Source organism: Rhipicephalus microplus, chromosome 3 (genome assembly GCF_043290135.1).
Source record: "Rhipicephalus microplus isolate Deutch F79 chromosome 3, USDA_Rmic, whole genome shotgun sequence".
NCBI lineage: Eukaryota > Metazoa > Arthropoda > Arachnida > Ixodida > Ixodidae > Rhipicephalus > Rhipicephalus microplus.
Window position 1 is genome coordinate 194,676,299 of NC_134702.1, and position 22,652 is coordinate 194,698,950.

Genomic DNA, 22,652 nt, shown 5'->3' on the forward strand with positions numbered 1-22,652 from the left:
GGAAAAGGCGACTGCCGATTCCCCTGGGTGGGTCAGCTCAGGGGTGCCGTCTACGTGAAGCCGGGGCCAAAGGGGTGTGTTGCCTCTGCCGGGGGGGGGGGGCCTTCACGGTCCAATCACCCAGCGTAGGCTCAACCCCCAGGATCCCCTTTTCCTCGGACACGGCAAAGCCACGCACGGCTAGGCGTGGGAGGGAGTTGAAACTCCCCCGTTAGCTCGGGTTCGTGGTGTCGCTACACACCAAACGCCTACTTGCGCAGGCGCCCCTGCGGTTTTAGTCTGTCCGGTAGGGCCAAATAGCATGTACCGTCACTGCGGCATGGTCAAGTGGCGCCAGCTATGGAAGATGAGCAACAACTCACAGTCACATGACAGTTCGTCCGAGAATCAAGAAGCGCCCCACTAAGCCTACAGCATTGTTTATTTCAGTGTGATTTTCGGAAATCGTGCCGAATTCACGCAAATACTTAGCTGCCGAAGCTTAAGGACATGAATATAAAGCAAATAAAATCATCAGTACGTAGCTATGACGGGCTACACAGCACACGACGTACGGTCCTCAATAGAATTACAGGTGGACGGCAACCGCTTTCGGTGGTGCGGCCTGTGCACCAGCTTCTCCGCAGTGCATAGTTGCTAGCGGCGTTGGAAAAACAAGTGTGCTACGCAGCTACCTAAAGGTAGCATATACAGTGACTCTAGACGCTGCATTGTGTGACGTCAGACAAAAGTTGAGCTTTATCATGGGTGATAAAGCTCTTAACGTTTTCGAATGATTTTTTAACATGTATTGCGGTGAAGCCAACCTATCAGGGGTATACTTAAATCTCGGAAGTGGGCACAGAGTGACCATCGCTGCAATGTGTGACGTCAGACAAAAGTTGAGCTTTATCTTGGGTGATAAAGCCTTCAACTTTTTCGAGTGGTTTTAGAGGTGTATTGCGGTGAAGCCAATCTATTAGGGGTATACTTAGCTCAGAAGAGGGCACAGAGTGACCGTCACTGCAATGTGTGACGTCAGCGTAGGCATTCGTCAATTAACTTACGGCCCTCAGTCCCCACCAGCTGCGGAGCAACTGACCATGGCGCCGGTCAGATCTGCAAAGCAGCAGAGGGTGCTAGGAATCTCTGGATACGGACAGGCCACCATTGAAACTTGAACTTAGCAACGGTTAACGTTAGAACGTTATCTAGTGAAGGAAATCTAGCTGTATTATTCGAGGAGCTAGAAGGCATTAAATGGGATATAATAGGGCTGAGTGAGGTTAGGAGGACAGATGAGGCCTATACTGTGCTACAGAATGGGCATGTCATTTGCTATCGGGGCTTGGCAGACAGAAGAGAACTGGGAGTAGGGTTCCTAATTCACAGAAACATAGCTGGCAACATAGAGTATTACTATAGCATTAATGAAAGGGTGGTAGGCATTGTAATTAAACTGAATAAAAGATACAAAATGAAGGTAGTACAGGCTTACGCGCCTACATCCAGCCATGATGACGCTTCAGTTGAAAGCTTCCATGAAGACGTGGAATCGGCAATGAGTAAGGTGAAAACACAGTATACTATAGTAATGGGCGACTTTAATGCAAAGGTAGGGAAGAAGCAGGCTGGAGACCAGGCAGTAGGAGATTATGGCATCGGCACTAGAAACGCCAGAGGAGAGCTACTAGTAGAATTCGCAGAACGCAATATTCTGCGTATTTTGAATACCTTCTACCGAAAACGAGAAAACCGCAAGTGGACATGGAGGAGCCCTAATGGCGTAAATAAGAACGAAATAGAATTTATAATGACTGCACACCCAGGAGTCGTGCAGGATGTGAAAGTGGTTGGCAAGGTAAGATGCAGTGACCATAGAATGGTACGGGCTCGAATCCGCCTAGACTAGAAGAAGGAACGACAGAAACTGATACGCAAGAAGCAAATCAATGAGCTAGCACTGAGAGGGAAAGTACAGGAATTCAGAGTGTCACTGCAGAACAGGTACTCTGCTCTTAGCGAGGAAACCAACCTTAGCGTAGATACAATGAATGATAATCTGACGAGTATCATCACGGAGTGTGCAGTGGAAGTTGGAGGCAGGGTAGCAAGACAGGACACCGGCAAGCCTTCCCAGGAAACGAAGAACCTAATTAAGAAGCGTCAAATCATGAAAGTGTCAAGTACAACAGACAAAATAGAACTGGCAGAGCTTTCGAAGCTGATTATTAGACGTAAAGTATGCGATGTAAGAAGGTATAACATGGAGAGAATTGAGCAAGCTCTGAAAAACGGAGGAAGCGTCAAAGCAGTGAAGAGGAAACTTGGGATAGGCAAAAGGCGGATGTATGCACTAAGGGACAAAGAAGGCAAATTAACTACCAATATGGATAGGATAGTTAAAATAGCGGAGGAGTTTTACAGAGATCTGTACAGTAGCCGAGACAACCACGACCTTAATACTATAAGAACTAGCAGTAACCCAGACAACACCCCACCGGTAATGATAGAAGTCAGAAAAGCTTTGGGGAGCATGCACAGAGGCAAAGCTGCTGGTGAGAATCAAGTAACATCAGATCTGCTGAAAGATGGAGGACAGATTGTGTTAGAAAAAATAGCCACTCTATTTACGAGGTGTCTCCTGACGGGAAAAGTACCAGAGTCTTGGAAGAACGCTAACATCATCTTAACACATAAGAAAGGAGATGACAAGGACTTGAAGAATTACAGGCCGATCAGCTTGCTCTCTGTAGTATAAAAGCTATTTACAAAGGTAATTGCTATCAGAGTAAAGAAAACTTTAGAATTCAATCAACCAAAGGAACAAGCAGGATTTAGAACAGGCTACTCAACAATTGACCACATTCATACTATCAATCAGGTAATAGAGAAATGCCCAGAGTATAACCAACCACTATACATAGCCTTCATAGATTACGAGAAGGCGTTTGATTCAGTAGAAATATCAGCCGTCATGCAGACACTGCGGAATCAGGGCGTAGATGAAATATATATAAACATTCTGGAAGAAATCTACAGGGGATCAACTGCTACCATAGTGCTTCATAAAAAAAGCAACAGAATACCAATAAAGAAGGGTGTAAGGCAGGGGGACACAATCTCCCCAATGCTATTCACTGCGTGCTTACAGGACGTTTTCAGAAGCCTAGAATGGGAACAGTTAGGGATAAGAGTTAATAGAGAGTACCTCAGTAACCTGCGCTTCGCCGATGACATTGCATTGCTGAGTAACTCAGGGGACGAATTGCAACTCATGATTACGGAGTTAGACAAGGAGAGCAGAAAGGTGGGTCTTAAAATTAATCTGCAGAAAACGAAAGTAATGTACAACAACCTCGGAAAGGAGCAGCGCTTTGCGATAGGTAATAGTGCACTTGAAGTTGTAAAAGACTATGTCTACTTAGGGTAAGTAATAACCACAGAGCCTAACCACGAGATTGAAGTAACTAGAAGAATAAGAATGGGGTGGAGCACATTCGGCAGGCACTCTCAAATTATGACAAGTAGATTGCCACTGTCCCTCAAGAGGAACGTATATAACAGCTGTATCTTGCCGGTACTTAGCTACGGAGCAGAAACCTGGAGACTCACAAAGAGGGTTCAACTTAAATTGAGGACGACGCAGCGAGCAATGGAAAGAAAAATGGTAGGTGTAACCTTAAGAGACAAGAAGAGAGCAGAGTGGATTAGGGGACAAACGGGAGTTAAGGATATCATAGCTGCAATAAAGAAGAGGAAATGGACATGGGCCGGGCATGTAGCACGTAGACAGGATAACCGCTGGTCATTAAGGGTCACCAACTGGATTCCCAGAGAAGAGAAGCGGGGTAGGGGGAGACAGAAGGTTAGGTGGGCAGATGAGATTAAGAAGTTTGCGGGTATAAATTGGCAACAGCAAGCACAGGACCGGGTTAACTGGCAGAGCATGGGAGAGGCCTTTGTCCTGCAGTGGACGTAGACAGGCTGATGATGATGATGATATCTATCTATCTATCTATCTATCTATCTATCTATCTATCTATCTATCTATAAACCTACGTCTGGGCGTGAGCATCGGCGGAGGGATGCAAAAGAGGCATCTGCCCTCTTCGAGCCATGCTAGTATTTGCCTGAACACCTGGTGCACCCGCGCTCGCCCCTTAATCCGGCCGTTTTGGAGCTGGGATTTTTACTCCACCAAGATTAAATCGTGCCGATGCTCATGCGTCTTGGCGCTCTCTTGAACGCGTCCTTAACCATGCCTAGACCAAAATTGGTATGGGAAGGTGAGAGAACTTGTCAAATGTGTCTAGCCGGTTATGAAATGAGTAGTATGAAAATACCGACGCTTGTATAATCAGACCCTTACCTGCAGACAACTGAGGCATATACGCCTACCACGGGCAGCGGTTTACGGTTATGCGTCGCAGGGGATTGACAGTGTCTGTCAGGAACGGGGGGAACAGACATTGGTAATTTCAATGCGAGAGCGTTAAGGAATGCTGACATCGGCAACGTCAACCCAGCGAATGCAAGGACTAAATTTCAGTGCCACAAAAAAAAATCGACGCGAAGAATTTTGCGCGCAAATCACTTATTCTACCACAGAGCCTGGCCACGTTTCAGAAAATCTTTTGGAAAACGACCCTGTGAGATCGTGATTTTGGTGAAAGTTCAATTTATTTATTTATTTATTTATTTAGCTTATTAAATATAATTTGGAAGCCCGAAGGCACTACAAAAAGGAGTAGTTAACATATTACCACGTCGGTTTCTCATTTTCACTTTTGTTTCATTTGGCTTTCACCCACGAAGCCAGTGTCAGGAATGCTCAGCGAAAAATGCGCCAAATTGTTCGAAGAGATTCACGATAATTGTAGATCGTTCTGTTAAGATTTCCCGCAAGACGCGAACACTCGAGCTTATTCCAGAGCTTGCACGAACACCACTGATAATGCTGGAATATTCGACGTCAGAGGTCTAAATTCCGCCGTGCTTAGCCACTTGTCAATTGATGAACGTCCGACGCTCCGTTGACCGCTATCAGCGCTGTGTATGTCGCTTTCTCCTGACGTTTTGTTGACCGGTCACAGGTTCAGCAGAATAAACAGTTTCATCTTCAAGCTACAGTCTGCTCTCTTCGTCTACCTCGCAACACTGTGACAATATATATTCAACTGTGCAATAATGCAGTGTCTAAGAATACAGATTAAAAAAACACCACATTTGAATGGTAGTTTTGAGGTTGGTATGAATAATTGTTCCAAAAAAGGCAGTTGCAATGCTGATTACAATGTGGCAGGACAAAGGCCTTTCCCATGTTCCGCCAGTCAGCCTGGTCCTATGCTTGCTGCTGCCAATTTATACCCGCAAACTTCCTATTCTCATCTGCCCACCTAACCTTCTGTCTCCCCCTAACCCGCTCGCCTTCTCTGGGAATCCAGTCAGTTACCCTTAATGACCAGCGGTTATTCTGTCTACGCGCTACATGCCCAGCCCATGTCCATTTCCTCTTCTTGATTTCAGCTATGATATCCTTAACCCCCGTTTGTTCCCTAATCCACTCTGCTCTCTTCTTGTCTTTTAAGGTTACACCTACCATTTTTCTTTCCATTTCTCGCTGCGTCGTCCTCAACTTAAGCTGAACCCTCTTTGTGAGTCTCCAGGTTTCTGCTCCGTAGCTAAGTAGCGGCAAGATACCGCTGTTATATACATTCCTCTTGAGGGATAGTGGCAATCTACCTGTCATAATTTGAGAGTGCTTGCCGAGTGTGCTACACCCTATTATTATTCTTCTAGTTACTTCAATCTCGTGGTTAGGCTCTGCGGTAATTACCCGCCCTAAGTAGACATAGTCTTTTACAACTTCAAGTGCACTATTAACTATCTCGAAGCGCTGCTCCTTTCCGCGGTTGTTGTACATTACTTTCGTTTTCTGCAGATTAATTTTAAGACCCACCTTTCTGCTCTCCTTGTCTAACTCCGTAATCATGGGTTCCAATTCGTCCTCTGAGTTACTCAGCAATGCAATGTCATCGGCGAAGCGCAGGTTACTAAGGTATTCTGCATTACCTCTTATCCCTAACTGTTCCCATTTTAGGCTTCTGAAAACCTCTTGTAAGCACGTGGTAAATAACACTGGGGAGATTGTGTCCCCCTGCCTTACACCCTTCTTGATTGGTATTCTGTTGCTTTTTTTATGAAGCACTATGGTAGCAGTTGATTCCCTGTGAATGTCTTCCAGAAAGTTTATATATACTTCATCTACGCCCTGATTCCGCGGTGTCTGCAATGATTCAGTAGCAATTACACAAAGGAACATAAAAGGTTGTGGCGGTGGTGAAATGAAACGGCCTCGCATTTGTTGGGATTAAGTTTCATCAGCCACAGGTCACGCCATTCCTGAATGTGGTTTAAATCATTTTGAACACCAGTTTGACGGGTGGGATTGCTGATTGGGTGGTATATTACGCAGTCGTTGGTGAACAAACGGATACAGGAGGAGACACATTAAGCTTGGTCGTTTATGTAATAGAGGAACAGAGACGGCCTGAAAACGCAGCCTTGGAGGGTACCTGACACTACTGTAATTGGACTGGAGTGTACTTCATCGATGGAGACGAATTGCCAGCAGTTAGTAAGAAATTCCTGAATACTATTTACTATGTCAGAATGTATATTCAGAGATCTAGGTTTCATCATGAACCACCTATCAGGCACCGTGTCGAACGCTTGAAAAAAATCTAATAAGATTGTGTCCTTATGCAGATTAGCGTCAAGATTGGCATGTAAATCCTGAACAAACAGGGCTAATGAAGTTTCGCAAGAGTAACCTTTATGAAACTCGTGCTCTTTGTGGTGGAAGAAATTCTCGGCAAGAAAATGAATTATTTGGAAAAAAAATATGACGTGTTCAATGATTTTACAGGCTATGCTTGTTAAAGAAATGGGGCGATAGTTCAGAGGGCTGTCTTTTTTTCCCGATTTCAAAACCACAGTGACCTTCCCCATCCTCCAGTCGGCTGGTAAGTGGTCGATGAGAAGGGACTATGAGAATTTGCGCGACATAGTCACTGCGGAAGTGTATTCAGTCTTCTTAAGAATTTTGGAACTAATTCCGTCCACACCTGCGGAAGAAAACAGCTTTATTTTTTTAATGACAGACATTATATCTTCTGAGATAATTGTTATACGCGACATAAAAGACAGGACTCAATTTGGCAACATATTGAATGGGTAAGGATTTTTGTGAGTGAACATAGACGACGCAACGATACAAAAGCATTAGCTTCCGTACAATTTTGCCATGTTTCACGCCTTACCCGCCACAGTGGTCAAGAGGTGAATCACTCTGCTGCTGACCCGCAGATCGCGAGATCAAAACCAGGCCTTAGGGGCCGTATCTTTGGTGGAGCAGCAAATGGTTGAGGCCCGTGTGCTTAGAGTGGCGTAGATGTTAAAGAGCCCCAGGTGGCCATAATTTCTGGGTCCTTCTACTACGGCGTCTCTCATATTTATATGGTGGTTTTCTGGCGGTGAAGCCAAACATATAATATTATTCATATTATTATTATTATTATTATTATTATTATTACTATTATTGTTGTTGTTGTTGTTATTGACACGTCAGATTCCGCCAGTGCTAAGCACTGTGAAACTTTTTATCTCTTTCTCTTTATCTTCTCTTTATCTTCCTTTTCCTTTTTGTCTTATATTTCTACAGCTCTTTCCCATTCCCCCACCATAGTTTACCGAACCGAGCATGTGCCTGGTTAACCTCCCTTCCATCTCTCTTGTTGTTTCGTCATTCCTGAATTTTCACGTAACACTTATGTAACAATTTTCTTGCCATACGGCATCAAAAAGCTTAGTAGATATGAAACGAATTCGCTCCTTTAAGCTTGCGTCGCAGTAATAAAAATGTTCAGAGGTGCTACAGCTTCAATAACAGGGAGTAGCGGTTAGGCTTCGCGAATGTTGAATACGGTGCACTTATTTGGGTAGGATGCAAAGTCCACTGTCTCTTGCCTAAAGAAATCTGACGTCCAAACTTTTGGCATGTATCTTCACACATTATCGGGGTGTCCAGTGCAATAGAGCTGTGCTTGTATGTATTTTTGTGTATGTGTGTGCTTGCGTATGAGGAAAGAGAGGGAGGTAGGGCACCGAGTTTGATTATTCCAATTTCACAACCTTGATTTTTTGCAAATACTTCTCGCAGTGCCAATATTCCAGTGGGAAAGTCACCTTTGTCCTGCCCTGACTGGATGTTTCCACTCAGCCAGAAGTGATTGCAGAGAAGCTCTAGCAAACCTTTGGCGTGTATCCTGGACAGAACGGCGCCTTGCTCCCTTCATTGCTCGTCTCTGGTAATAGACAGAGATTAAACTACTGATCCTACAAAAAGAATCGCTATGGCGAGTTATCCCTTCATTGCATCCCATCAAGTGCTATAAATTATCATGGTCACCACCTGTTAATAACATACGCACGTTTTAATAGTACCAAAGCGTGCACTCTGCGCATGTTGATAGTACCTTCTTTCTTTCTTATGTGTTCACTTGAACCGCTCCTAGAAGTATACCTAACAAGTAAACTGTCTCATAAAAACTTCTCATATAGTACGCTATAGAGTGAATGTTGTACATTCGCGCGATACGATATGTGGTGCGATTCATCAACAACATATTTTATATAAAAATTGTTTGGATTCAGCGTTCCAAAACGACGGTGTGATTATGAGAGACGCCACCATGAAGGAGTCCGGAAATTTCGACCACCTGAGTATCTCTAACGAATGCCTAAATCTAAGCACACGGGTCTCAAGCATTTTCGCCTTCATCGAAAATGTGGCCGCCGTAGCCGGAACTTGATCCTGGACCTGCGGGTGAACCGCCTCGTGCCTAAGCCCCTAGACCACCATGGCGGGTGGCATCATTTTGCTGAGCAGCGGCCTTCTATTTCTTTGGATCTGTGGGCCTAGGCGCACACGTTGCGTTCACGCTACCTAGTGCGACGTCTTGAAGTACGCTATGTTATATACGCTGAGAGCAAATCTTCCATAGCTACTTCTCCTAACAGAGACCGGAGACTAACTTCATCCTCATCACGACAGTAGCCTTCTGTTAGACAGAATTAGAGTGGGCCCCGTGCGTATAAGATGACATTTTGTAGCACCTGCGTGGTGACGAAAACTGAAGAACGCATCGTGATTTGCCCAATAGTTGTGAGCTTTATAGTTGCGAGATAATTAAAAAGGCTCATTCAATACTTATGAGCGTCAACAGCACTCTTATTTCCCGCTATTTAGGTATGCAGCTTTGTATATGTGCATAGGTTGCGTTTTTAAAAGGCCGAGCCAGATATATACGAGCTAGTATTGCAGAAAGATGTTGCTCATCACTAAGAAACAGCTCGGCAACATTTGGTCGTCAATATCATTAACAGCTGCCTTTTATCGCGCCCCTATATTTCAGCACAGCACACATAACAACTAAAGCAGGATCACCTGAATGCTCCCATCGTGCGAAAACAGGGACATGGGTTTCGGGTAAGTGGCAGTGCTTTTAAATATGGTTCCTAGAATGCATTTCAGTGGCCATAGTAAGGCCTCACTAGACCCTGCCAAAAAACAGTTTTAAGGAAGGTATCACTACGCCGGAGCATTGATACTCCTCGAAGGAACTAAAGTATGTGCTTACGCGTGCGTGCAAAATTCGCGTCTGTTTATAAACTAACCTACAGGCTCTCCTGTATCTATTACACGATGCCTTCAATATGCCTCCCAACCCTCGGGAGAAGGTAAAAATTTATATTAATGCAGATAACGCGACATAATTACATTCACCTGCAGACACATCTGTGTGACATTGATTGCCACCATTCATGCGACCTGCGACTTTATACTGTTTACAAGAACATGAAAATAAATTCAATGTTCAGTCTTATTTCGCACTAAACAATCCACATCGTCTGAGAATTATGCGAATGCTCATGCTTCTGGACTACAGTTGCAGTTGTTAATCAGTTTTATTCTGTTATTCTTGGTTATTCAGACACACCTGCAAGCCGAACAATTTTTTTCAGACAGCTGGTAGCTCAGTGGCTGTTAGCTCTGTGTTATTACTTGTAAGGCCCCCCTCCATACCTTCACCAGGCGAGTCGTTAAAAGACTCGTACCATAACGAGTATCATCAATAATAGGTTCTCTCATCACTTATGCGGAACATTCCTCGTTACTAGGCACCTTTGATCAGTAGCTTTCCATCTACAGGTAAATGTTGGCTTCTGTTGTTCCACAAGTGAAGACGTATGATATCGACTAGCAGCCTGAAGGTTCATTCCTAGGGACAGCGACTACAACATGTAATGCTGGTAGCTTCACAATATCAAAAAGCGGGCGCCCATGCAAACAAGGTACAAATTCCACTCGCCGACGCCGGAATCCGAAACAGAAATCCTCAGAGTCACAGCCTACGTGAACAAAAACAGATCTAACAAAACCTGGCGAACAAACAAAAGAAAATGAAAAAAATGCAACCACTCCTTCAGATGGCGTTGCTTCTATTCCCCTGCAACGCCATGGTACTGGATTGCTGCTTCTTTGCTGGCGATGCAGCAGTAAAGAAATAAATAGTACAGAACTAGCAGTAGGCGTATAAAGGCTGGAGTGATTTCCACTCGGTGAATTGCTTCCGATAGATGCCTGCACAGTCTACTTTTGTGGAGGCCTGTCTCGCTTTATTGGGCGAATCGTTCTTCTTCCGATGGAGCCTGCGTTGTATATTTTGAACAGACTTCACCGTGAATTCGAGGGCATCAGCGCAGAGTCCCAGTCTGATACGTGACAAGGTGGATGAGTTTCAATGCCACCATGGGAATAGTCAGATCACATAGATATAGCTGCTGAAAAAGTAAGAGAAAAAGATTGAAGCAAACCACGATTGTTTGGCACTCATTACCATTTTCTTATCCCTAAATACCATGTTTAGTATACCATGCTTCCTTTCTACTAGCCTATTTTCCGTGGTAAAGCCTTAAATATGCTTCGAAATGTACTTTTAGCCTTCATATTTGGAAGCATGCACCCTCATTATTTTTAATTTTTTTTCTCGCCGCTTCGAATTCCTGTTTGCTCATGCGTTTGAGTGTTTCCTCATTGTAGTGCGTGAGCAATTGTGTGCTTCATTCTTTTCAATGTGGGGTTTATTACAGTTTTTCATTGCATTTAACTATGTTGAACTTTGCACGGGAAGATGTAAACATATAGATATCGTGAACTGTATTTTGTTGGTTCTCATAAAATGTCACAAAAGATTAATTCCAGCTTATGCATCTGAATGCCACATCATACAATTGATTGAAGAAATCTACTGGAGAGCTAAAAAACTTTTCATTTCATGCGCAATAGCAAAAATCAGGAAAACTGAAAAAAATTTATAAATGTTGGGACAATTTTTATAAGCTCAAACGTTACGGCTCTAACACAGTATATAATGCTATTCCGAACATCTTTTTTTTAGCATTTGTACAAGTAACTTTTATATTAAAACACTCATGCGGCGTTTGTGCAAGCAAAACATAGCGTGCTGTAAGCTAATGAACCTGTTCAAAATGGTTCACGTATCAATACTGAAGCATCTATAGACTGATCATTTGTCGTAACCCATGCAGTCAGCAGAGCCTGAAAATTCAAAGCGTCATGTGGAATGCGGCTTATTATCAGTGAAAGAACTTGTTCTTGTTCTTATTGGCCTTCACTTATGGCTCACACCCAATGTGGAGGATCGGCGAATAAATGAGTGGTCTTATAAAGTATTATTCTATTTTAGAGTAATGGAACTTACAAATTGAAACGTTACAACTTTTAAAATAAAATTTCGATGATCACTGATCTGTAGTTTCTCTAAAGTTTTTCTGTTAGTAATAGATAATCACCTAGGTCTGAACCTAGCTATAAAAAACAAATAAAAGGGAGAAGTTATGCGTATTTAGACACAGATGAATATTATTAGTTTGCTAGTCTTTTCGTTTCATTCAGATAATTTCGCAATGCAACGCAAACTTTCGCACTGACAAACGCAGAAATAGAAGCTCCAAAGGACAGGATCACAAGCTTGGATAAATTCACTCCAATAGCACGTAAATTCATTTCTAACTTGAATCCTTGAGCTGTAGTAAATTGTCTACATGTCAAAAAGTAATGATCCACAGATTTTGGCTCACCACAGAAAGCGCACATTGGAGAAAGAGCCTGACCAGACCTGTGTTGGTAGAAATTCAGTTAAAGACCCTACAGCGTAGCCTGGTAATTGCGACTTCTAGTTTACGTGTGTCACAAGAGGATCGACGCCAGGGATAAAATAAGTTTGGATATTCAGTCGATTTTGTGAGTGATGTACCAATGGAGCTTTCCATAATGGTACGCCTGCGAAATCACACAGCCGTTACATAAGCGGTAGAGAGAAAACACGGTAAAATTGGCCCACCTATTGCTGTCTTCGCTAAAGAATCAGCCATTTGGTTTAACAGCAACCCTTTATGGCCCCGCACCAAAACTAATCTAACTTTTCTTAAATGGGGGGGGTTAATGCACGAAACGTCTTTATTATGTGTGATTGAGCACCAACCGAAAGTGAAGCGCAAAGAGACATAGAATCTGTAATTATAACAGCCGAAGATGATTCCGCATTTATTTTCGTATGGCCAGTACCACTGCCAGAAGCTCAGCCACAAAAACTGGTCTGAAATCAGGTGGTCGGAGCGAATAGTACCAATCCAAGTTGGGGCTGAATATGCAAACAGCTAACTTTTCCTCACTTTGTGATGCGTATTTAGCAATATATACACTTGTTTTGGTGCTTTGCAAGTGTTCTTGCAATAAACCATCTAGAGTGTGATGGGGGAGCAACTTGTGAAATGTTTGATAATGCTCATATCAATCGTGGTACCTTCTTTGTACAAATGTGGAGTTCATCTGCTGATGAGCAGCTGCTTATTTCTGAGTTATAACTGTGAGGACATGCTAATAAAGCGCATTCCACGTATAGTACCTGCCAAATTGGACACGTTCTAGGAAGTCTACAACTTGTCGTGCTGTTTTTTATTGAACAATCTCCGGAGTCAGGAAGTAGAAAGGACCATGGGGCAACCTACCTTTCTCGACTGCACTTTTACGCAGCCCCTTTCTTTTAGCGGTGTGCAGTGCCATTTATCTACGTGTATTCAGTTTACGTTCACCTTATAAGTGCAGGTGTCACAACAATACAACAATAAATAGAAATTACTAGTGCAAGTACAGGGCCCACGGATTAAAAACTACACCGTATATTGCACATTAATAAAGTTATTTCATTCATCGATTATTTGATAGCGTTTGACACTTTCTTCATCGAAACCCGACAGTTCTCAAGACGCAGATGTCAAAAATGAGTCCAACAAAGGTGGAAATAACTAACACTACGCAGTTTTCCGTGGGAATGTTGCTTTTCTTCTTTATTGGAACGTACAGGTGCATTAATTTCACATATATAATGAATGTAGTCGAATGAAGGAAGCAACCAATGTAAATATAAAGTATATGAAACGCTGGCAGCTATATTTTTTGACCGTCTGTTGACGCACTGAATCGCCTCATTGCTAAGATCTTCTGATCCCACGGGATGCTTAGGGGTGTGGTAGTGCCATGCTGTGCTCCACCTTTAGTACAACCCGCGGTTGTTGTTCACGGGAACATAACGATTATTTCTCCAGAACCTAGGTGAAAGCGAGGTGGCTGAAAAGGGACTGTTAAGTCATTTCTAGAATTTCTTAGATTACCCGCACAGGACACAAAAAGAGCGCAATCTCACATGCATTAAGAGGACACTTTGAGCAAAGATAATTCAAAAGCAAAATATGACAAGGGTTTAATGTTACGAAAACTACCTCTTGAAACTATACTCATACGTTACACGTCCAGTGATCCTGCTTTGTGCTTACCATTACAATAGGGCTGTACTATGCATTCAATGTTACGTTTCGATCTCGTAAGCTACGTAGACTTTCCGCTCGAATATTTCGTGATTGTGTGTACCTTCTCATCTCTCTGCAACCTCTTTTCTCCCCTTTATCTCTTCCCCAGTGCAGGGTAGCAAACCGGATGTACGTCTGGTTAACCTCCCTGCCTTTCTTTGCATCTTTATCTCTCTCTCTCTCCCTCACTCTAATATTGTTACAAGACTACCTCCCGCTGAAGAAGTAAGACAACAGTCTTATAGCAATATATACATATATAAATACACACACACATATATATATATATATATATATATATATATATATATATATATATATATATATATATATATATATATATATATATATATATATATATATATATATATATAGTCCAGTAGATCCTCCGTGAGTGGTCACAACGTGGTTTATTTCGACGTTTCGGCCTAGAGTCTGGCCTTGTTGTGACCGCTCAAGGAGGATCTACTTGACTATATGCAACGCTACGGCCGGCCAATGAATACCGAGCCAACCAACTTTTCTCTTCGGCTACCTCTGATTGAAACAAGGGAAACAAGTGAAACAGATTCAGACTATTTCGCAATTCAAGCAAACACATCTTGTGCACGTGCACTCAATTTGCCACTACGGATTTCCCTCTAACCGTGCTTAAAGGTGGATGTGCTTTCTTTCCATGAGACAAGAAAATTGGCATATACACAGAAAACCGATCATGTCCGAAAGGTATATGGACCGGAGGAAACCATGTTCAAAGACGAAAGGCGCTGTCTCTGGTACAAAAGACATAATGTCCTATGGAGAAAGAGACACCAAATGAAGCAAGTTGTTAGACACTCATTGTCTAAACTTGCTGTGATCAGGTTTTCCCATGCGCCATGCCACAACCAATCCTTAACATCGTATAAATAAACACGAGTGCTCAAACTAAAACTAGAGCGGTGAGCGCGTAGCTTGTGCAACTTTTATGACTGCTGGTGCGGTCGAATTAGAACGATTACGAGGCAAGGCAAGAAAAAGGTATAAATCCTATTTGTTTATATTTATTTTTAAAACACACAGTGGGAGAAGGCTAAGACAAAGGCCTCTCGCCACCACGATGTGATGAATGAACGCTTTTATTGTGCCGATATGTCGCGCAGTGCAGGCGGTGCTGCAATCAAAAGGACCTGTTTCTCATCATCCAATACGACCGAATTTCGTGCATATTTAGGGAGAACTTCGAAGCACCTCAGCACGGTTAAACCTCGCGTAACAGCGGGTAGCAAAACAGGGATCCTGCGGAAGCTCCATAGATACTTGACAATATTTTCATCGGTGCCTTTCAAACGGAAGCGGCAGCATTCTACCACACCTGTTTTCTAAAAAACGTAAAACGTCGCGCTGTGTTTCTAGGAAGCACAGTAAGACACTATGGCAAGAATGGCACCTACCGCTTACATTGGCTACATCACCACAGAGTCAACGAGGGCCATTCAGTTGGTGTGAAGCCCTTGATAGTCGCTCATTATACTGCCATCTAAGCTACGTTTCATATTTCAGGCATTGAAGGTGTACTTACCCAAATTTTAGGATATAATAAAAATAATAATAATATCATAATAATAATAATAATAATAATAATAATATTAATAATAATGATAATAATAATAATCTATTGTTCTTAATATTATTATAACAATAATATTTGGGGTTTTATGTCCAAAAGCACGATGTAGTTGTGAGCAACGTCGTTTTGGAGGGCGTCGGAAATTTCAAGACGCGGTTCTTCTTTATCGTGCACTCACAACGCACAGTACATGGCCCTCTACCAATAACCCTCCACCGAAATGCGACCGCCGTGGTCGAGATCAAACTCGTGACCTTCGGGTGAGCACCCGAGCACCATGGCCACTGCTTCACCGAGGCGGAATGTGGCGAGGTAAGTGCAAATATGCAATTCTAGCAAGACATGAAGCATATAACATATTTTAAATAGGTTGCAGAATGTATGCTCCACTACTTGGAACTGCTGCTGATGACAGTAGAGGATCGCTGATTCGTATGTTACCAAACGACATCCATCTACGCCACGCGTATCGGAGTGACTAGATTTGTAACACAGTGATAGTAGTAGCAGTATTATACTTTCATTTTCATCTACAAACTACAAGCGGAGCAGTTTAAACGCCAGCGTGAACAGTGCACGCTGTTCATCTCCGTCTTAGCCATGATCTACTCGAGCCAGATGGTGACTGAAAGAGAAGGAAGAGGGTAAGAGCTCAATTGCAACGAACGCATCGCAACCAGAAGAACAATCAGGCGTTTGAATATATTATCCAGTACTTGGTTGATCATTGTCACTTCGCTTGCTAGATTTTCTTTCTGTCTTTCTGGATGAATTTTTGGCAATAATGTTAGCTGCATGCATGAACGATGGAAATGACCTCATATCGCATGAACATTGGAAACGACCTCAAGCGACAGCACAATTAATGGGTGCAAATAAGGACCGCTGTTTTGGGTGTATGGTGCTTAAAGGTGTGGATGATATGTGGAATAGTCGCAGGAGCCTCGAGGAGCCACAAATGAGGCATTCGTGTAGGGGCATTACTGTGCAGAAAGAGAAGGAGAAGGAGATATTGCACTGTGGCGTGACGACGGACTGTGTACAGAATGGAGGACGTAGCGACTCGCATTTTGTATATGATGTGACATAGTCTTGGTCGTTTCTGAACGACAATTATAACGCATGTTATTTTGTGCTCAACAATTGCGGCGGGAGAAAGAAGGTTAGCGAAAAAAGAACTTAGATGTCAGCAAACACTTAAGTTAGAACACTTAAGTTAGTGAACAAAGAACTTAGATGTTTACTACTTACAGTAGGGCAACTTGTTAAAGATTCTCCCGGCCAAAAGATGTCTGACTGTGGTCTTTCAGCTTCTAATATGTGGCTCTATTTTGTCGTAGCGAGCAGACATGGTTCTTTGATGATTTGTTCTGATGATGCTAAGGTCATACATGACACCTTTCTTCTCTTTTGGTGGAGAGGACTAAGTAGTCCTTGCACGGAGCCACTTCGGTACCTTCGTGGAGGCCGGTGTTTTCTTCGTGGATATGGTCAACCTTGTTCAGTGTGGCGGAGTGGTGTTGACTGTGCTGGTGCCGCCACTGCTTTTTGCTGAGGAATCTTATGAATGTTGGAGTCTTTCTGGGTAGTTGAATAATGCGGATGGCTCACGAACTTGAAAGCAATGTTCGCTTCAAGAGGAAGAAGGTGGTTGCGGTGCCTTCGCCAGCTGAAGAATTCCAGTGATGTGGAGACATCCATGTTGTAGGACACAGGTCCCGTTTGTCTTGCGATAACACCTTGGGCTCAATTTGGGAAGCCTGTCTCAATAATTATGATTGAGAACAAAATCCCTAACTGCAAACGTGCAGGCATTGCTCAGTCGTCTGGCCATATGCTTGAAATGTTTGCAATGAACCCTTCTTTTCACCGCACGAAATGTGACCAAATATAGGCATGTCCGCAGGTTTCTTTCCAACGCCTTCGTTGTTGGTGTTTTCTTTGCCGTTGCGTGAGAGGCATTTTAATATGGCAAATAGAAAACTTGTCAACGTGATATAGAGGCGCTAACTTGGTGTACCTGTTCGTAGGGCCGACAACAGTCACTGCAGAAAATGTGCTTCTAGTTCATTTTTGTTGGAGGGATATGGAGCGCATGTGACATGCCTTGTTCCGAAATGAATTAGGAAAGTCTGAAATTCAGTGCAGGTGAATTGTGGTCGTTGTCTGTTACGGTTGTGTCAGGCACACCGAAACAAGCCAACAATTTTCTCAAACAATGAATGGTTATCTCTGGAGATGTTTCATTCATAATGAAGACTTCATGTCATTTGCTTTTTAACATAGCACTCATCGGCCTTGAAGCTGAGCTTCCCGACGTTGTCAGAATCAGTGCGTATGCGGACGACATATGCATATCGGCATCTGGAACAACGTGACCACAACTACAAGCAAGGCTACAACAAGGCACATCAGTAACATCTGAGTACTTGCGTCGTCAATGCCTGAAACTTTTTCGATCTTTATACCAGAAAGAGCCATACCCATTATTTTGGTTCGCATTCATATTCTTTAGGCGGAATTACTTTTTACTTGTTTTATCTGAATGCAATCCAAGAGAAAGCTGCAATAAACACTACGTGCAAAAGAATGGTGCACCAGGTTATCACACGCCCACGTAAAAAAAACCAAAATGCCTAGGCTCCTTCTATTCTCTTGCCACAAGAAAAAAAGTGGGTGCTAAATGAGCATGCGCTGCTTCCAACAGGGTATAATAAAACTGCGATTGCAAACATAATTAGGGCTTCCCCACAACAAATATGCCATTAGAAAAGAAACGTGGCGCACTAAGCGTGGGGTTGAACGATAATCAAATGTTACTAAGTTGCAAACAATCACGGTTTTTTTGTATTTTTCTCGGCCTGTTTCTGCAGTTATCTACGTGATCTGGTTAGTCTCATCATGGCTTTGAAAGCCATCCAACTGGTCACATGTCTGATAGAAACTCTGTGCTGATGCAATCGAATGCACAAAGAAGGCTGCTCACAATACACAACGCAGGCTTTGTCTGAAGAAGAGTGATTTGCCCAATATAGTGAGGCGGGCATCCACAAAATAAACAGTGCCGGCATCTATATGGACCAATTCAGCGAGTGCAAACCTGTGCACGTTTTATAGACATGTGATAAATTTGGGTATTTATTATTGCTTGGCTGCTACTTCACTCACAAAGAAGCAGCTAAAACATCCAGAGTGTTGCGGAGGAAAAGAAGCAACTCCATCTGCAGCAGTGTTTGCTTTACTTCCATATTCATTCGTTCGTTCGCCGGGATTGTTAGATTTGCTTTTGTTCACGTTGAATGCGACTGCCAGGATTGCTGTTTGTGATCCCGGCGTCAGCCAATGAAGTGAGGGCCTTGTTTTTTTGCTATTGCAGAGGTCGTCTACAATAAGCTGTAGACACTCTCCGCGGGGATGAAGCTTTAGACCACTAGTTGCGATCGTACGTCTTCATTTGCGCAACACGGGAAGCCAGCGTTTAGCTGCAGTCGAAGGGCGACTGATCAAATGTGCCTGGTAACGAGGAATGTTCCGCATAAGGGATGAGAGAATGTATGATCACTGATACTCGTTATGGCCTGACTCTTCTATTGAATTCCTTCGTGAAGCGCAGACGGTGCTGCGTGGTGGAGGCCTTTAATATAATAACAGTGGAATTAACAGCTGGTGAGCTATTGACAAGCTCAAAAAATTGTTACATAGCTTTCAGGCGTGCCGGAATAAACAAAAAAAGAAGCAACAACACACATTACCAATTGTAACTCAAGCCTAGAAGCATGCGCATCTCTCATAATCATATCCTGGTTTTGGGATGATAGAACCCCCATATCGATCAAGCTTGCACGCATGAAGATTCACGTATTGCTCAGACAAAATTAGTTGCTTTGGTCAGTAAAAATTATGAATTTTATTTAGAAATGAGACCGAATATCAAAAAGCTTTCATGTTCCTCCCAGTATATAAAATTGAAGGCCCCATGCAACGTATCAGTGAATGCCTTGCCAAACTATTTAAAGACATGAGATTAGGGTACTTTAGCTGCATTGATGTCAGTTTTTTTAAGAACGTAAGCTTCTTATTTTTGTGCCTTTTCCGACCATAGCCCTGGCTAGTGTCACGTAGACCAGCTTCAGTGAATGGCGGATGTACAAATGACGTTAACCCGACGTGACCCCTGTATTATGGTAGTGTCAATGTAATGTTTATAAAAGCTTATGAAACTAGCCCAGCATTAAAACCGTGACTGGCGTTTCATCAACGTTGCACACGTTGCATAGTTTTATTTCCTTAAATGGTTCGGAGATGTAATGTGGCTCCATGGTAGAATGTTTGTTCGCTCCACAACATTCTTGGGTTTGATTCGCCATGGTATATTTATTCTTTTTTGCATTCATCTGGTCAAGGCTGCACAGGTCAGATTGTCTTAACTTTCTGAAATTTGTTTACGAGCGTCTCTTCTCGCCATTCCTGGGTAGACGAAAATTATCAACCCCCTGTGGCGTAAACCCGTAACACCTAGCTGCCCCTGTTAGGTGGGTATGTGCAACACGTGTATGGAGGTAAAAGTTTGACGACGTAAGTGTCGTTATGCTGACAAGCATCGGCAGGATTTGATCTAGGTTGGGGAGGGGGGATCCGTATTCCATCACGGCTGGATCACTGGGGAAGCGCTGGTGTAGCGTGGGTTGGGTGCAAGTTCTAGCGTGTCTTGAGGGGGACACGTTCCCTTTTTGCACCTCCCCACCGACGTCCATACCAAAAATAGGTTGCTAGACAGACAGTCTTTGCTATTCCGATAGTTTCAATACTGCAATAGAAAAAGCTTCCTTCAAATCAAGTCACGAATAACATGTTTTATTGCAGGCAACTACTCCCCCCCATTTTCCCGTACTTCAAGACACCGCATCCACCGTGCCCCTTGGTGTGCAGGATTCCTATTGTTTGTTGGTTGCTTGTCTCTAGAATCGTAAAAACATGTCAAGTGCAGTTACAAAGATTCGCTTTGCTCAGGTAGGGCACTCTTGCTTCTCAAACTACTGCGGCGATTTGACATCATGCGAGCCAGTGCCTGGCTGCGCTGGTGTGAAGACAAGTGCATAATGAGGCTCATAGAAGAACGAGTAGGCTGCCGTCGCAACATGACCAAGAGGCAGGCAGCAACTGTAGTATAAGGTACGCAGTAGCATGGCTCTCTATCTAGGCGCCTACACAAACGTGGTCGGTAGTCTTACTAACCGCAGCAGCAACCACCCCAGCCGTGGCACGTGCTGCTACGGGCCATAAAGAAAAGGGATGATGGCAAAGTCTGACTTACGAGTGAGCGTCATCCTATACCCTCAGCCTGCTCAGGCGCAGCACGTGCCCTTCCCAATTTGAGAAGCACTAACACTAGTGGTGGAACTACCTCGTCTCCTCTTTTCTATAGCTAAGAACAACGCCGAATTTCTCGTGCTCTCAACTACACCGGTTAACCGCTATGAGAAACCATGGGGCAGGTCGGTGTTACGCACACGATGCCGGCACTTGAACCATTCCAGCATTTGGAGCATTTCCTTTCTCTCCGTTCTCCTTCTCTATACAAAGTTAATTTCTAAATTCTCGTCTTGCATGAGTCATCGGTACCGGGTTCTCGAACAATCACGTTTAAATCGATTAACCACGTATAGCTTTTCTTTTTTTCGTAGACCCGCCTCTCATTGCTAACGAAGTTCATGTGGCGATGTGTCGCTATGATTATTTATTAGGCGCTCATGAAACGTTACTTGTACGCTTAGCATCCAGGATGCTTCATGTTCTGCGTTCCATTATGCATTCTCCAAGATAACACGGAGATAGTCGTCTCCGTGCCCGCACGTCTAGTTGCCTACTGTGATTGATACACCTCGTGTAATAACAGGACACATCTTCTGCCAAAGGTTATCTATACCATGGTTGTCTAGGTTTGACAACGTTCGATTAATGACCCAGAGGTCGCGGCATTGAATACCGGCCGTGGTGGCTGTATTTTTGATTGAGGCAAAGATGGTCATTTTTGTATAGAGGGTTTCATCATCACCATTATCGTCAGCCTAAGTCCACTGCACGACAAAGGCATCTCCCATGTTCCGCTAGTCAGCTCGGTCCTGTGCTTGCTGCTGCCAATTTATACCCGCAAACTTCTTAATCTCATCTGCCCACCTAACCTTTTGTCTTCCTCTAAACCCGCTATAGGGTTTAGCTGCTGGTTAAAGAATCGCAAATAATCGACATCTCTAGACCTCTCCACTATGCCATCTATCAAAAGCTTACGGTGGTTTTTGGGTGTTAAATCTCGAATATCACCATTTTTGGCAAAGCTTGTTGTCTCAAAGTTGAGAATAGTTGCCTCAAAGAGCGCGCGGTAGGATTAGCCATGACATATCTAGAATAAAATAAAAGTGTGCTCGTGTGTGCGGATTTATATCGCATAACGTCGACGCAAAATGCAGTGCGTGTGTGTGTTCAGGTTGATAAGAGGGGATAGTCTTAACCACAGGCAGTAGTTGTGCCCACTCAACACAAGCGTCTTTATAAGCCGCGAACACACCATCTGTGGGTCTCACCTGTCCCCCTTTTTTTGTTTATTTTTCTCAGATTCTTCTCTCGCTCTCTTCTTCTCCTTTCCCTTTTCCACTAAGCCTATTACGGTATTACCCCCATCTCCATTGCCCTGTGAACTACTGCTGGGGTGTCGCACTTAGCTGCAGACAGTTGTGGATTCATTTTTCTTTTCATTTCCAATTGTAGGAACCACTACACCCCTCCTCCAAAATGCTGATAGATGGGTGGGCGGAACACTCCAGCAAGCGTGGCTATGAGACGAACGGCAGCGTCTCACAACAATCGAGTATCTGAAGTGTCACACTACCAACACTCGTGTTCGCACCGTGAAGTCGCTATCGTCAAAGTGTGGGCGTACACGCATGTGTGCGAACAATGAAGAAAGCAAGGGTGGTAGCTGAGGATCCGACTAAATATTTCAAGAAGGACAATGTGGCTCGTGAAATTCAGGAAAGTGAGAGCACGATTG